This window comes from Oxyura jamaicensis, chromosome 20 (genome assembly GCF_011077185.1).
Source record: "Oxyura jamaicensis isolate SHBP4307 breed ruddy duck chromosome 20, BPBGC_Ojam_1.0, whole genome shotgun sequence".
In the NCBI taxonomy this organism is placed as follows: domain Eukaryota; kingdom Metazoa; phylum Chordata; class Aves; order Anseriformes; family Anatidae; genus Oxyura; species Oxyura jamaicensis.
Window position 1 is genome coordinate 12,114,703 of NC_048912.1, and position 12,880 is coordinate 12,127,582.

General features: G+C 41.2%; 1 protein-coding gene across 3 annotated transcripts in view; it reads left to right on the forward strand.

Annotated features, from left to right (window-relative positions):
• The window catches only part of CDH4 (cadherin 4), a 454,811-nt gene that overhangs the window by 304,043 nt on the left and 137,888 nt on the right, over positions 1–12,880 (forward strand). The window lies entirely within an intron of this gene.

The window sequence follows — 12,880 nt, forward strand, 5'->3', positions numbered from 1 at the left end:
ATTTTTTTCATTTGCGATCTCTGCTCATTTTAATCAAAATACTAAATGACCTGAGGAGGTGTTTGCACCTGTACTTGGTTTTACAGCCCTTCTGGGCTGTTTTGCAGTTGACTTACTTGATTTGTGCTTCGAGGCTTCGTGAGCTGTAACATTTACTTAAGCAAAGTAGCTAATTTTATTGTCATCAAAAGTGGGATGGTTTAAGGCAGAAGAAATGCTCAGCAGGCTTGTTGTTTCTGTCTGAGAAACGAAAGGAATGGGTGACGTTGTGAGAAGGTTGGACGTGGGGCCAGTACTTTCCCTGTTGGAGTAATTGGCCACGTGTGGTCCTCCAGCCCCTCTGCTGTGGGAAGCGGTGAAACTATGGCTCGCTGCGGTGCCCTGCTCAAAGAATTCAGGGCAAATGGCCGATCTGCTGTATTTCCAAGCCACTGTTGAAATTGTGGCAGCTAAAAGACAGTGTTTCTGCACACACTGTAAGCTATTTGGAGTTATTTCAGAAGTAACAGCGCTGGAAGGAAGCGTATTAGGAGAGAGGGGAAAAGAAATTAAGATTAAGGATCCTAACTAAAACGTGTTGCTGGTTATTCCGCAGCTCTCTTAAGGGATTTCAATGAGTTGGAAAGCAAAAATAAATGTTTGGCCATCTTAACGTTTTCAGTGGTGTGGTTTGTAGCAAAATGATGACACAATTTACTTACCAGTAAATAGCATTCAGCTGCATCTAACAAAAAGAAATTAGAGTAGAAACATCAGACATCATCAGAACATAAATCTTTAACAGAAGATTATAGCTGTTATTTATTATTCGAAAGCAAACAATTGAGAAGCAAGGTGGCAGTTTTCTTTCAGTGATGGGAAATGCACCCTCTATTGTCTCCATGAAAAAAGAAAAAAAGAAATAATGCACCAAAGCTTTCGCATTCAGCTTGATGGCAAAAACACTACTCGTTAGCATCTGTTTTTGCAGGGAAACTCCTGTTAAGAGAGGAATTTAAATATTGGAGGAAGCATTTCCAACAACTGTCTAGGTTTACTGAGTATTTTTCAGACAGTGTTATGTTTATGGTACAGATTTTTGTATGCTAAAGGAAAAGGCAATTCAAAATTTATGAAACAGCTGCTGTGCCTTTTGAGCACCTAAGGGACAGAGTGACACAACATATATGTATTTCTGAAGTCATTAAAAGACAAAAAAAACTTTCTATTATTCCTTTTGAACCATAACCCACAGTATCTGCGAGTATTAAAATGTTTTCTTATAATTTTTTAATTAGACACGAATACAAAATTTAACATTCAGGTATAACATGCTATTAGGAAATCAGCTCTTTTCTTCTTTCTGTAGCCATCCAGTTGTCAAAATGTCCCCCTCCTTTTTTTTTTTTTTAACCTCTTGTTCCTAATGAGACTTCCTCCTTCTCCCCACGACTCTTTATGTAAGCAACCTTAGCTCTTGATTAATCAGTAATTAGGGAAGGAGTCATACTGATTTCAAGCCTCTAGTATCATACTCTCAAACTGAAACTCAAGACTGAAATCTAAAGGAAAGCTGTAGTGTCAATATTATGCTATGTCTGAGCATATGATGACAAAATCATATCAGAGTCAGACCGGGCAATATCTATTTATACAGGCACAAATCTAAGCTGCTTAATAGGAGGTGTAACATCATCATAATTCTCTCCCCAGCTGCTTTCCACACATGCTCCCCGTTATTGCCTATTTTTGTCATGATCAGCACTCAATATTACAGCTTAAAGTTTACTGTGCCCTCTGTCATCGCAGCTGACACGTGCTGTTTCACTTCACTTTGTATTTGCGGAGCAGTTAGGGCCTAATTCAAAATTTAATGAGCCCTCATTAACCTCAGTGAGCTTTGGATCAATCCCTTGTAGTCTAATATTGTAATAATGCCAGGGTATTATGGAGTTAAAAGCTACCATACAGTGGTCTGAGGATAAAGTCACGGCAGGCGTGCAGCTTAATGGGGTATTAATTGGATAGAGGGTATTCATAAGTACAGAGCACTGAGTGTGTATATTGTTGAAAGAACAGAATAACTGCTGAGTGGTATGATCTTGAAGTAAGGAAAACCTGAGTTTCCCTTTCCATCAGTCTTTACTCTAATTGTGCCTCAGGTATTTAAGGAGTTAATCCAGATTGGGGAGAGTTTTCTGCCCGGGTTAATGGATGTTGTAATTGACAATTCATCTTCTCTGGTAATCCTGTTCTGAAGTTCTGCCCATGTTGGCTGCATCAAAACTGTTCCTCAAGAAGCAAAGTATTCTCACAAAGGTGGTAGTGTTGGAAAGGATTCATCAAAGGGAGCTGCTAATTACACACAACAGCTTTTTTCATTTCCCTTTTTCTTCTCTGGGATAAGGTGCTTTCAACACATCATTTAAAATAATGCAAAATGTTGTGTTGTCTGGGCTCTTGAAGCCGGTACACCTGCTGTAAGCAAGGCAGGCTCTGCATTTCTATGCACGGCTCGGAATACCGCCTTCGGGCTGTGCTGATGGAAGCCCTGCACCAAGGCACGTCAAAGCAGTCCTTATCAAATGTTTCATTCTGCTCTCTGCTTTTTACTCTGTTCAGATTTAAATATGTATGTCTTGCAGATGCTATATTTATTGAAAGACACAAATGGAAGGAAGTGGGCCAGGCTGTTGAGACGGTAGGAGAAGGTTCCCCGTAGTGGGGCCGTAGGTGGACCCGCTCTCTGGACCTGTTTTGCTGCAGCCTTCCTGTAGTTTCTCACACAAAATTATATGTACTTCTCCCATAGCTGCCCCAAATCCCTGGCTCGGAGCAGGGCTCATTCACCAAGCATCCAGCAGCCTTGAGCAGAGGCAGAGCTTGCCCCTGCCTGCAAAGGCAGCGGAGGTGCAGCCTGCCTGACTCCATCTCAGTGCTCACCTGCGCTGCCCAGACAGGCACACAAAGTACCTTGTACCTTGCAGGGGATGGGAAGACAAATACGTTCCTGTGTTTCTTTGTGTCAGGAGTGCTGCGATGATGGAAGCTACATCTGTACCTCAGGCGGTCTGCGGGGGAGCGTCAGGCAAAGCACAGAATCAATCCTGGTTGATTTAGATTCCCTTATGGGCTGATAGGAACTGGATAGCTGGGTGCATTAGCAAATCCTGTCTTATGCCCAGATTCCTTTAATGTGTGGGTCTCTGATGCTCAGGACCATTTTCCACTACTGTGCTCTGTCAGGTGATAAACCCTTAGGATAAAGAAAAACAGAAGGTAGCAATGGTGGTTCTTGTCTTTTTATACTGTTTTAGATCTTTAAAGGTAAAAGCTCTTGAAAGAAAAAGCATAGCAGCTTGGAGTATCTGTGGAGTCGTTCCAGCACCCTCCCAGTTCCTCCCAGTAACGCGGGCTGATGCAGACCTCTGGATGACCCCCCTGCATCAGCTGCCCAAACCTACCTGGGCCAGGCCAAGCAATAAAAAAACTCTAAAGACAGAGAGGGCAAGAGGGGCCAAACTTCCTGGCACAGGCGTGCAAAGCAGTGAGCAATGCAAGTGCTCAGCATCCCCACGGGTGGCTGAACATCCAGCACCACTTCCTCTTTCCCAGGGATACCAGGTCACAGCTTGGTTGTGGTCTCAGTCTGGTTCCAGCACGTTTTGCTGTCCCAGCTCCATAGCCAGGACACCAGGCTGCCACTGTCTGGTGGTAGCCAATCTCATGTGCGCAGCAACTGAAGGGTTTTGTTAATTTTCACATCTTTCCATTGGGGAGGACTGATTCCTTTCACTTTTAGAGCCTACAAATATTCTGCATGCCTTGCTTTTTTAAAGAGCTATTCCTTTCCTTCTGCGAAGCCACAGATGTAACAAGTCCTGTCTTTCCCCCATGCAGCCAAATGCTTTTCCCTTTGGGCTGGTGACAAGTAGCTTTTTCTCCATATATCTAGGGGGAAAAAAAAAAAAAAAAAAAAAAAAAAAAGAACAATCACATATGTAACCATTATAGAAATGTTTTTCTGGAAACTCCCAATGCATGCTAGCTCCAGAAGACATGTCCCAGTTATATTTTATTTTTAAGCAAAAGGCTGTATAGTAGCAGTCTCTGGAATACATGTGCCAGTTTGTGGTTCTCAGCACCAGTTCTTGCCTATCCCAATCCCATCTGTGAAACAGGCTTGAACATATACGCTAAGAAAGACTAGGAAATTCTGCTTGATTTGGTGCTGTCCGTTCATTCTTCAATTGACTAAGCACCTGCTAAAATGACCTTTCCCTCTGAGCTGTTCTGCAATGCTCTTTCCTCCCCTCCAGAACAATGCTGTAGCCTACATTCCTGCCTTCCTCTTTGATGTCTTCCGACTTTCCTTGTGCCTTCTCTGCACTTGTCTCCTGTTCCTCCATTTGGTGGTCTTATCTGCTTCTGCCTTCACGCTTTAATTTTTGCTGTTGTGCAGTCCTGGGAACATTTCCCTGTGTGCATTCTCCATCTCAGATAGCATTGATCCTGCTGCTCTGCCATTCAAAACCAGGAGTCAGTCATAGTCCCTGAGAGCTGTGCGGTCAGCCAAGTCTCTAGCTCTTGCACTTTCAGTCTCCATTCTGACTTCATTCCAAATCTTTCTTTACATGCATAAGAGTAAGAAATATTGAAAAATAATAGGAATAAAAATTGAGTGGACTTGCAATGACTCTGGGAATTGAGCATGTAAATACAGTGCAGTCTGTGATGAGACCTTGAGAAATCCCATTGTCATTGCTACTTGGACTTAAGTACCAGTTAAATGTCCCAGTTACAATATTCTTGAGAGGTTGCTGTATTACAGGACAGCGGGGGTGGAAGTATGGACGTTTTGCAGCTGAGGGGATTGCTTTAACGATCAAATCAAAGTGTGGGAGTTTTCATTAATCTTTTTCATTCAGCCCTTCTGGTTGATTTTTTTTTTTTAATTTATAATTATATATCTATGTGATTGAGAAAGTTATTTATTCATTCAAATTGATGATGAATGATCAAGAAGAAAGCATGGACAGGATGCTTTTAGAGCCTTTCAGCCCTGTAGTTGTAGCCACTTAAACTGATAGCTTGCACTGGAAAATGGAATGTGAATCAGAGAAAACATGGGAAATAATAGGAGGAAAATGCAGAAGCCATTTCTGATGAGTTATATTAAACCCAAAGATCTTCCACTTCATAGAGAAATTATTTAAGTTTCATGCAGCTTTTGAGATTATGACAAGCTGAACAACTTGTTCTGGCTTGGTGCTCAAGCGCCATATGGTACTACTTCAGCAATTTGATGTGATATTATGAATAAGAGTGTATGAGTAGTGAAATGTTTTGGGTTTTTGTATCATATTGGCCTTCTGCAGTAGACATTAAAAACGAATTCTGTTCAGAGTAAGGGAAGGGGAGAAGGAAAAAAAGATCTGCAGGTTTCAATAGCATAATTGCAGCAAGCAAAGGGAGAATGAATTTATGGTGATTAGGAAACCAGTTGCTAACAGAATCCCTTGGACAGGTGGGAACTATCCATATTCTAAAGGCACTGTTTTCCTTTTAGGTGTTCTCTGCTATAATGCTAATGTTGTCTTCGAGGAAACCTCCTTGTGTGCTGGATTCTGTGTTCAAGTCTAGCGGTTTGCAAATAATAATTGCTATGAAAGTGGAAATTAACTCTGTGTAAAAATAAAATTTTAAGATAATTAAGTAATCTCAGACAAGTATATGAAAATGATTGTCAAGAAAAGGTAATAAAATCACGATTTGTTTGAAGAAGGATCATCCCTACTCCTTATGCTACTTCTTGCCTGGTGGTATGTAGTTCTTCCCTTACATCATGCTGCAAAAGCAGTTCTTGGGGAGGAGAAAGTGAACGTGACTGCTAAATTTTTGAAGAAAGCTATCTTGTATTTATTATTTCTCTTGACATATGTAGTATGCACATGTGGTACAGGTATACATTCATTCCTCGTGTGGTTTAGGCAGTGCCATAAATTGGACTGGCAAGTAACCTATATAGTGCTCATTTGATGAGGCTTTACCAATATTCTGCATTCTTGTAGTATCTTGTTGTTGGGATTTCAGAGAAACTGTAAAACCTGCCAGAGGGGCTGTTAATAGATAGAACCATGGTTTTCTATTTGCAATTCATGGTCACTTCCCTTTGTATATAACCTTTTCACAAAGCAATTCTGAAGGACTCTGCGGCAAGTAAGTATACCAATTCAACCTATAGGTAAATTGAGGTTCAGATGAATTAATGGACTTACCAAGGTCCCGGGTACTAGTGGCTGGCCTAGGAGAAGATGGAACGTCGGGTATAATTTGCAGTTCTGTAAGAGCGTTTTAACAGTCTGTAAGAGTGTTTTAACAGTCAGCACATAGTGAACTCTGTATGCATAGCAAAACCAATTTCTGAATATATATGTTATAAACTAGGATGGATTTGTTGCAATTGTTTGTGTAAACCATACATCCGGGAGTGCTGGTAGCAAGACACAGTGAATGGAAAGGACTGTGTCAGGATTTAGCTGTGCCTTGGGATGTATTAGTGCCAGCCCTAGTGAGCCCAGAGGGGTTGAGACAGGACTTGGCCACCAGTACAGGTCTGCCAGGAGGAATCCCTGGGAGGTGGAGGGGCGACACGGGCTGTCTGAGGATCCACGACTTCATTCTTTCAGAAGGCCAAGACCTTCAAGTGCAGGAGAGAGATCAAAGCTGGGGCTTTGACCTGGCAGCTTATGGGATATATCAATATTGGGTAATTCTATCTTCCATTTTCAAATATCTTTTCAAATGGATAACAACAACAAAACCATGATGTAGACAGAAAAACAAGGGCTTCCAGCCTGTCTGGAGCAGAGACCGTTGAGGTGAGGTTGTGTGTCAGCCCTGGTCAGGTACCGCTAAAGGCCTACTGGCCCAGGACTACTGTTGTTGCTTTTGAAGTGCTTGCTCAGAAGCAGCAAAGGTCTCCTGACCCTTGGGGTGTAAAGGAGCATTTATCACATACTCACCAAGACCTCAATCTCTTTGTCAGCTGTGAAGGAAGGAAGGTCTGTTCTGTGGGCAGCAGGACTGATGCTCCTCCCTGGCAACAAAGGCTTTGACAAATGCACCCCTGTTAAATGAAGGAGTTGGGCCACCTTTAACCCAGACAAGCAAGAGGAATCTCCTGTGTATCACTACCCTCACAGACTCCTCAAAATAATTGTTCTTTGCAACGTTTAGTTTCTTCTAACAACTAGTATACTCATTTTTTTTCTTTTTTTTTCTTTTGAGTTAGAGAGAGGTTTAAAAAAAAAAAAAGGGGGGGGGGGTGCTATTTTCAATTCTTGTCATTCAAGCTCTTGTGGAAACTTGTGTGTGAAGCTTTGCACACACATAAAAAAAGCTGCCTGATAGGCAGGGAAATGTGGTCAGTGAAAACACAAGTGACTGGTTAGATTGATGCAGAGCTGATCACTTGAGTGTTTAATGGGATGATGGAATAAGTAGTTGTACTAAATGCATGCCTTGAAAATTTGGCCCTAAGTTTCTTAGTCCACAGTACAGCTAGAATAGGAGAGTTTTAATGGACAAATGCTGGTTTGAACACAAACTGTTCATGTGGATAAGTGTCTGTTTTTTTAAAAATATAATAATTTTCAGGCAGCAATTTCTGGGTTTGTCATGTCTGGATGTTTCCCTGAATTTGTTTTTCAAATGGCTTTTGGTTCAGAATAGTTTCAGTTTATAATGTGCATAGTGCCTCCACGCCACTGAGCTGACTGGCTTTCACTGGCTGTTTTGCATTGGTTTTCTCCTCTGAGGTTTCCTTTCTTCTTGTCTTAATATATTCCCAGTTGGAATTGAGTTTCTGAAGGGAAAAAAAAAAAAAAACCTGCATTGCTGCAGTGATTTTTAGCAGTTGTATCCTTTTATGCATCGTTCTCACACAGTGTGAACATTTTAACCTTTTCTTAATTATTAGCATTTCCATTCCCGCTGTTCATTAATCTATCCTGGGCAAGGACCATGATGTGTAACCCAGGGATGCTGCAGCAGCAGCCTCTCAGCTCTTGCTCTGTGGAAGCCTCCACCTACAGAGATTTTCGTGGGGCATCTCCTGTTTCCCTTTTGAAGTCTGAACTTAAAACTGATTTATTTATTTTGTAATGGATAGGTTGGCTTGCCGTCCTGGTGAGTTATCTCCTTTTCTTAAGCTCTTTGAAGCACTAGATATGCTAAAATGTTGTATAAATCCAAGTAGCTCTTACTGCTCTCGAGTAATAAACGGTGCATAGCGTATTCATAATACAAGTACACAAAACCAATTGCAGCTGAATTATGGCTGACACCTGGTAAAACGTAAAATGAGGGATTGATAGAAATTAAGCGGTAAATTTTCTAACAAGTTTGAGGTCCAGTTTTCTTCCTATGACTCCAGTTCTCACTTGCAAATTGAATTGTGGATTAATCTATAGCTTTAGCTACCTGACTGTTGTTCTCAGATATTTAGTAGTACGTGGTTTCAGACTTCAATTCACAATTGAATTGCAGACACAAATGCTGTCGATGCTGAGAGAGGCTAAATGACTTGGAAAAAGTCAGAAGGGAAATCCAGGGTGTATTTGAGAACTGAACCAAATCTCCCAAATCCTCTAGTGTAATCCCCCACTGCCATACCTGTTTTTTGTTTGCTCCTGAGCTGTTAAGGTATTGATGGTGGTAACCTTTAAGCAGAGCTTATAAGAAATTTTCATCAAATATAGTTTTAAATATACAATTAAACCAAATCGAAACTTAGTTTGTGTTTCACGTTCACGTTATCATTGTTACTGATGAATTTTTTTATGATGAACAAAGGTCCAAGAGTTCAAAACTTGACAGTTTTTTGAAATGATTAAGATTCTATTTTTCACATAGGTTTTGTTCTGTTTTATATTGCTTTTCTGCAGATAAAGAAAAAGCCCGGTTTCTCAAGAGCTGTTCTTCAGAACATAGTTGTGTTGTGCTACTGAAATATTAACTGGTAACTCTCAAGTTCATTCAACCTAAGCTTTCTGAACTACGGATAGTGAAAATGTAACCACTTTCTTCTTGGTGAGCGTATAGTACTTAAAAATGTTCAGGAGTCCAGGGCTGGACTAACAGCGCTGCTTTTGATGTTTACGATAAAGCTTTAGTAGCACTTTTGAAATCCTCATATGCAAAATAGTAGCTCTAAATTAAACAGGAATATCTTCGCATAAAAACAAGGCAACCTGGAGCATGATCAAGACAGTAATTTTTCGTTGTCCTACCCAGAATGGTTACAACTTTCATACTTCGCTTTTAACACTTTACTGCTTACGTCGAAGCAGGAAGCATGTATTCCCTGCCACCGCACAACGATTTCGGTACATCTCATAACTTTGTCCCGCTCCCTCCTGCACGGAAACACTGAAAGCTCTGCTTGAATCCAAACACACTCTTTAATTTCCTTAAGATTTATCTGCAGCCAAGGCGTATTTGAACAGCTTGCTGCGTTCACGGCTTCACTATGTTTTGAACATGTTGCTGTGTTTGGATGGCAGGAGGTTAGGAGAAGATAGCGCCGCTCGGATGCGTGCTGTCGTCGGAGAGGTGCTGTTTGACCTTTAACTCCTTGTTTTCGTGCCTGATGTGCAGTGCTGTTGTGCATATGTAATGATATCAGCTGTGTGCTGGTAAAGCAAAAGAATTTTAAAAATTCTTAGTAGCTGGGAAACAGAGAGGAAAAACGTGAATATTGGGAAAACACTGGTTTTCTTCAGTGGCTGCTTCGGCTGCACCTGCCAGTGGGTGCTAAGAGGGCTTTGTTCAGAGCTTGATTGAACATTACTCAGGGGAGTTTTGGGGCCAAGTCTCCTTTCTTGCCAATGGTTTCTTTCTCCTCATTAATTAGCAGCTATACCTGTTTAAAGAATTAAGCGTGGGAGAGCTTTTATCAGCATGTTACCATTTGAAATGTCATGGTGTTCTCTTGATCAGGGTTAGAAACATCTGACCAGAAAGTCTACAGTATTTCAAGACAATATGTGTGACACATGAAAGTGAGCAGTTGATGGTGGTGCTATTGAAAAAGTCAGTCCAAGTATATTTTCTCCAGCATAATTTCCCAATGCTCAGATATTTGAAAGTCAAAAGATTTAATACTCTTATCCATGGAGTATTTAAATTCAAGCTTGTGTTCTCGAATGTTTTAATTCAGTCACTTGGTGTTGCTGCGAAATGCAGAACTGTCACTGGATTGCAAGTAAGGATGGTTGGGAGTACGTGGTCCTGCCTGCCAGGCTGTCCCGCCTCACCGAAGCAGAGCATGCAGGTGCTGGAGGACTGGGTCCCATGTGGGGTAGTACAAAGTTGCTGTGAAGTTGTACGAGGTTGTCACCAATGTGTGATTTCATTTATTTAAAAAAAAAAAAAAAAAAAAAAAAAGATTAAAAAAAAAAAAAAAAAGTTGGCAGCTCCCAGCCAGAGTAGTGCTGCTGATCCAGCGTATGATAACATGCCAGAAGGGCAGTTCAAACACAGGCACGGGTAGTTTTCAGACGTGAACTGCACAGCAAGCAGGCTTCATTGCAGGACATCCACCTTTCCATTTCAGCTGCTGCCAGCCGCATACATAAACAGGTGCAAATCCTGGTGTGAAGTATCTCCAAACTGTTCGGTCTCATTAGGTCCCTCACCAGTTTAGAGTAATTGCTGACATGCCAGGTTTACCTTGCTTTCAGAAGTGACCATGATGAGATTTGCATCTGTTTAGCTCTTTCTGATAACCGAGTGCTGACATCCTCATAAGTGGAGCACGGCGTATAATGCCTACGAACCGAAATCACAGCTTGCACCAGGGTTGTGCTAATAAGTTTTGTCTAGAAACGCATAGATTTCTGTGATTTGGCTGGGGGAAGATGTAGGGCTGGCAGCATGAAGTATGCTTAGATGGGGGGGAGGGTTGTTTTTTCTTTGTTTGTCAAGGACCTGCCTCACTTGTGATGTGATTGGAGATTAATTTCAGTGGATATTAGTATTTAAAAGGATTTTCCCCTTGTCTGTCTCTTAATCCCTTTTTGCTGAATGTATGCTTTGTTTCTCTCTGTTCTAGACTGAAATTCGTTGAAAGGGATGGGGAAGAGTTTGTATTTGCCTTTCTTGCAGCCTGAGCTCTATGTGGTTCATGTGAATTCATCTTTCAGGATAGAACACTTAAAAGCAAGAACTCCTCTTTGTGTCTATGGAAGGGTAAAATCAAGCTTCTCCTACAGTGCATTTCAAAGTGCTTCATTAGGAAACAAGAGCATTTTACATTCACATATCCTAACCAGAATTCGTTTTGAACAGGCTCGAAGGCAAATAGAAGGGTTTTATAATGTGTAACTCAGCTGAACTGCCAGCGTTCTGCAGAGAGACATCCTTTGTGCCAAGCTGAAAATGTCATAGGCTAGAATGAAATGATAGTATAAAGTAAAATTCTGAGATTTTCCTTTAAAAAATATGTTTCAGACGGACACAATAGAGCTGTGCTTTTAAAGCAGTCAGACCTATCCCCTACAGATTAATTAGTAGTACAACACTTCATTTTGAAAAAGGAAGATGGTAAAGGTGCATGGATTGAAAAACTTGCCCAAAGTCTTGAAAATAGATGGAGACTAGCCAGCAAGAATGCACTGCGGGGATGCAGAAAAATGTCTAGAGACACACAGAAAAGCTTCAGCCACGTGCCCTCTCCTGAGAAGGCAGCATCGCCCTTCTGGGGTTCAGCACGCTGTTCCCTCCTGCATGCAGCCTCTCCTCAACCCACTCTGGGACTCTCGGATAAATAATTCCTTTTCTTTCAGTCTGGGAATTATAATATCCCTTGGCCATCACAGGAGATCTGTAAGGCAGACCAAATCCTCTCTGCACTCCAGCCTCTGCCTTGCTGAGAAAACAGGTCACATTCTGATCCTGAAAGACGTTACTATTAAACTTTACTATTAGTCTAGAGGGAAGAAACAATATCAAACCAGATAGTTCAGCTTTGTGGAGGATTTAACATGCTCTTACAGTGACCTCATGTGGAACAAACCAGCCACCTTGGTGCCCTACGCTGGGGCAGTAACGCTGCTCATCAGAGACAGTGGCATCTCTGATCTTGCACAATTCTCTGCCTGATGCTGCAGCACATTTCATTACTCATCCTGGGGAAGGAAAAGTTGATTTCTTCCCAGCTGGAATGAACTCTCACCTGTAGGAAAGGCTTCTCCATTTATTGTTGCAGAGGCACAAGCTGCTTAGTTCGTGTACATTCAAGAGGCCAGAACCAGTGCTTGTGTTCAGCAGTTCAAGTATCCAACTTTGTTCTTTGCATAATAGCTTTAATAAATGTTATATCGGTTTTAATATCGTGGGTATTTCATTTACAAGGTGATGATGTGTTTGTAGAGCATGCAGTGCATTTCATTTAGCAGTTACATGCACTGAGGGATGCATTGAATAAAATATTACTTTAAAATTAAATGATTTCTTTAATTCTATATACAGGCTCTCTGGGTTGATGCATATTACATCTGATCCAAATGCTGATGTAACTTCAGTAACCTAGTTCTTCATGCAGTGTAATTTTTTTCCATTGTGTTGTCCAGTGAATTTTATGGGTATGATTTGTTAATATGTTCATTTTTATGCTATTCAAATAAGAAGGCAAGTAATTCCACTGCAGTAACTGATCATGCTGTGAAATTAGGTTTTGAGAGCAAGCTTTAAAAAGAAATAAGGGGTCCATTTGCTTTTTTTAAGAGAACTGTTTCTGCCATGGTGTTGACTTTGCCTTTGTGAGATTCTGTAGCTCTGGAGTGTTTCATGGGAGACAGTGTTGCAGCTCCTCAAAAGTAATTCCCAGCTGAGGTTA